The sequence below is a fragment of the Gymnoscopelus microlampas genome (assembly GCF_963454915.1).
Source record: "Gymnoscopelus microlampas genome assembly, chromosome: 11".
Taxonomy (NCBI): Eukaryota; Metazoa; Chordata; class Actinopteri; order Myctophiformes; family Myctophidae; genus Gymnoscopelus; species Gymnoscopelus microlampas.
The window spans coordinates 52,180,570-52,185,386 of NC_139948.1; positions in this window are offsets into that span (position 1 = coordinate 52,180,570).

Below are 4,817 nucleotides of genomic sequence, written 5' to 3' on the forward strand. Positions count from 1 at the left end.
AGAGACTCCTGTTCACTCTCGACCCAGGCCTAGCGGTTATAGGTCTGATAGCGTCGTTTAATCTCGTTGATCAAGCTCGTTTTGTCTCTCAGGAGATGAGACCCAACGTTAGAAACAGGGTTATCAATAGACATCCAAATCTGTATATATGTACTGTTCGGCTGATTTCACACAGCCTAGTATGTATGTATGCGTCCTCGAGTCCCAACTATTAACAATTATACTTGTTATTATGCTTCTGTGTTTTCATGTTTTTCGCTCCTCATTCTTTCTTCTTTTTTTCCTCCTTTTTCTTTTTGTTTTAAGAACTTGACTTTTCTGCCTGAAATGTTTTATTGCCCTGAAACAATGTGATTTTTTTTTGTAAAGGACCATGAAAATGTTCTAGAATATAGTGCCTGCATGTTTCTTAAAATGCACCCTTTTTATTTTTGTTTCTCTTTCTCTCATTGCGCCAATGATGACCACCGCCATTTCTACCCATGCTTTCATGTGACTTTCTGGGGTTTTTAACACGTTCACCATGCATGAACAACGGTTAGAAATCTCGCCATTATGGGGCTTGTTCATGAACGCAGTACTGTATACTGTATGTCAGAGGTTCTCAAACTTTTTCACGTCAAGAACCCACAAAATGATGAACTTTTTGACGAAGAGTGTTTTTTGGACCCCCATCTCAAAATATCTTGTTCCAGGGACCCCCCAGAAGCAAAGATTTGAGTTAAATCGCTTAAAAATATATATATATATATTCAAAGGTTTGGACACATTTTGACGATTTTTCAAAAATAGCCAAAGGTTAAAATGATTGTCCTGCTATATTAACACATTTTGCTGGGGACCCCCTGGAAACCCCCCCAAGGACCCCTGGAGGTCCCCGGACCCCACTTTGAGAACCAATGCTGTATATTGGTCATTTGAAGTGACATATAGCAGCCCATGGAACCGGGTCAACGTGGGCCAAAATGGAATTTGTCCGAGGCATTTATTTGTATTTTTGACTTCATAAATTGCCAGGACTTTGTGAAATATTAGTTCACAGAATTCCACACGACTGTGCTGCTAAAACTGTGGTGACAGGTTATTATTGAAATAAATAAAATAAAACCCTATCATTACGCCCTATAAACCTTGATGTTCAGGTGTTTTACGAACGCATTACAAACCCCCTGTTCATATGAAGTGTCACCCAATAAGATTAGCATCATCATCAACCTAATCTCATTCTTCTTGCTAACATGAGTTGCGTACATAACTAGTAAACGTTTTGTTTACGTTCACGTTGAATAGATTGACTGCCGTTGAAGCTTAACGTAAAAGTACAGTCTGTGTTGATTCTGTGCAGCGACACATGTGGGCCCATTTCTCACACATGAATTAAACCACGTTATAATAAACCCTATAGCCTCCGTATCGTGGATCAGATCGACACGCTCACACAACGTGTCACCTTGCGACGTGGTTGTGAGCTTGTTTGCTTGGCTGTTTTCAGCGAAAGCTTTTCCCACAATAACAGAAAACTGAAAATGCGCTTGTACTGAATAGAGCCCTGTGGGACTCCAGTCAACCATAGCGTTTAAGCGGTTAAACCTAGGCCTCCGCTTTAACCTGCATGTCAATACAAATGGTAATAAAAAGAAAGCAATTAAAGTACAATTGTTGAAAATAGCCAATCTACAAGCTCACGACGTGCCACATTGCGACGGCATTGTGAGCTTGTAAATCGTCTATTTTCACTATTTGTCGTATATGACAAACTATTGTAGAGCTTAAGTGGTTAATTGTTAATTGAAATGTTAAGTCCAAGGCTTTAGTGCATGTTTGCAGTAACCGGCCCATGATGTTGAGCGTCCTCGTGTGTTTATTGTTAGGAGAAAGTTCCCATGGTTGATGTTATGTATAATGCATACAGTACAACACAAGGTAATGTTGAACATTGTTTTGAATGCCGATCTTTTCAATGTTTCTTTCTGTGTCGTTGTGGTCACATTGAAATAGCAAGAGGTAGAGGTGATTCTGTGCATGTGTCTCCGATAGGCAGAGCATTATCCTGGTGGTGATATTAATACTATTAATATTGATAATAATCCTCATTAAATGACCATGAGAGTTACCATGTCTTATTACTGCGCCAATCAGTATTGTATAGAGAACTGGGTATGATTGATGACCTGTTTTAATATTTTAACAAGTAATGTTTGTTTGCACTGTTCTTGTGTGATATAAGAAGATGATTATTGGTGTAATTATTACAGAAGGTTCTAATTATCATTGTCTATAAAGCATCCTATTCTATGTACCCTAAAAGAATAAACCTTAATGCAATTTTGAGTCAATGGTTTAGGCCTTTATTTGCTGCAAGGTTAATGGAGATTGCGTGTGCAGTGCATGCGTGTGCGTGTGTTTGCGTGCTCGCGCGTGTGTGTATGTCAATCATTGACGTGATTATAGTTGTCATTAAAGGTAGGATATTGGGATTTTGTTTGGTTAAAATAAGTGTTAAATAGCTCTATATTCTGATAGTACTCATTGCTAGATAGAGTGTTTGTTCAGTAACAGGAGTCTCCATGTCTCTCCAGCTCTTTAACAGAAAATGCATTTTCAGGTCAGGATACTAATTTTATCCAATAGAGAACTCACAATACAGATTAAACAAGTGAAATTGGAAGTGATTACATAAAGAAATGAGCTGGCAAAATTGGAACTGGAACACTATAAAAGTGAAGCTGATAAATGGGTAATCTCTCCTGATTGGCTGAAATGTTGTCACCTACCTGACAATGTATTTTCTGTTTATTAAAGAGCTGGAGAGACATGGAGAATCCTATTACTGAACAAACACTCTATACCAATGAGTACTATCAGAATATAGACAGTGCTTTAACCTTTTAACAACAACAAAAAATTTACCAAAACATTTCACTTAACCTACCTAAAGAAAATACAGTTCCCCTTCTTTCAATAACTACTGTTCTTTGGTAAAACTCTATGCACACCTGTCTAAAAAAATGCAAGCTTAAACCAGGGGTCCAGGCCAGGTCTTCAGCTGTTTTAGGTCAAGGACCCCTTAGCTGAGAGACAGACGAAGCAGGGACCCCCCCCCCCCCCCCCCCCCCCCGCCAGGGACCCCCCCACTACATATACATTTTTTAAAAATTGTCTTGCATATTAATTTGTATTATTTTATTTTTGTAAAATGAGCTATGAAATCACCCCCCCCCCCCCCCCCCCCAGTTTGCCCTGAAATGTCACCAGTAAAGCCTGTACTTCTCCGTACATGTACAAATGCAAAATATAAGGTGCTTACCCGCTTGCCCCAAATATTAACTAGGTGTCCGGAGTATTTTTGCAAAGTAATTAGTCCATCATTTTCAATAAAGAAGTGTTTTAATCCATTCTGTGGCCGAATGCTATTCCCCCACCCCCTCGTTTTCTTCCTGTAATTGGGTGTAATTCTAGTTTTCACCGGATGCGCCTTGTCACTACTACCCAATGGAAACTTCCGACAGAATCGGCCACAGACGGGATTAAAACACTTCTTTATTGAAAAATATGGATTAATACATTAAACAAATACTCCGGACACCTAGTTAACATTTGGGGCAAGCGGGTAAAGCACCTTATATTTAGCATTTGTACATGTTTGGAGAAATACGCGTTTTTACTGGTGACATTCCAGGGTAAACTGGTGGGGTGGTTGCTAAAACTCGTAGATACGAAAGTATAAGTCAAATAGTTGATCTAAGGAAGGCTAGTCTAATATGTTGGGTTCGAGCCAATGTATGTTTTTTTAAATCAGATATGTACATACATACAAACTAGTTCCTATCATACAAACATTTGGGGGACCCCCTGTACTAACTCTGAGGACCCCCCGCCTTAAACAGTATGAGTAGGGTTGCAGTGTCATGGCGCCCTCTATCTGTAACCTTCCCCTACTACACCCGGCTACACCAAGCATGAGGTACATTTTTACCCTGAATAACCACGTTGTGTTTTATACATGTCGTTCAAACCATTGGTTCAAAGTGTGCTTTTTTTAGGGCACTAACTGAATTTTAATGTATTTTTTAAGCATGTATTCTGAATGATAGCAATAACAATATAATGCCCAATGGTCAATAATATATTCCAAGATTATTTTACCTTTGCTTCATAACAATAATACACCTTTTATAAACTATGTTAAAGTAATCAAATTGACGTTATTATTGACTTTTTATGTATGTCACCTTTGAGTAATTATTTTAAACAAGTAAATACATATTACATATGTTTTTATGGGGGAATTATGCCTTCTAAATGTAATACAAGGGCAAATAACTACCCCAGCAGCGTTGCCATGTCTGCTTTTAATAAGCTACTTTGGGCTTGTTTTTTCTGTAAAATTGCTTTTAAATATTGATATGCTGCCTTGCTGTTTGCGGCTTGTTTCTAAAGTGCAGTTGCTTATTTGGCCTTGTTTCCTAAATGTCGTTTTTAAACCAGTGGTTCTCAAACATTTTCAAGTCAAGGACCCTCACATTAATGCATCGCAACACATTGTGAGCTTGCAGATCTGCTATTTTCAAAAGATTTTTTCATACATTTTGAACATGTGAAATGGGACATTCTGCACAATCAGTACTTTGTTTTTTATTTTTGGTACTTTAAGCTCATCTTTGATATCAATACTTGTACTTTTCCTCAATTTATTGATTTATTTTAAATATATACTTGCTTCTTTTGGGCTTGTTTTTGTCACGGACCCGGCTGCTTATCTGGCAACCTGTGGGTTGTAGAGAGGAGAGAGCTGCTTACACAGGGAGAGTGTTATC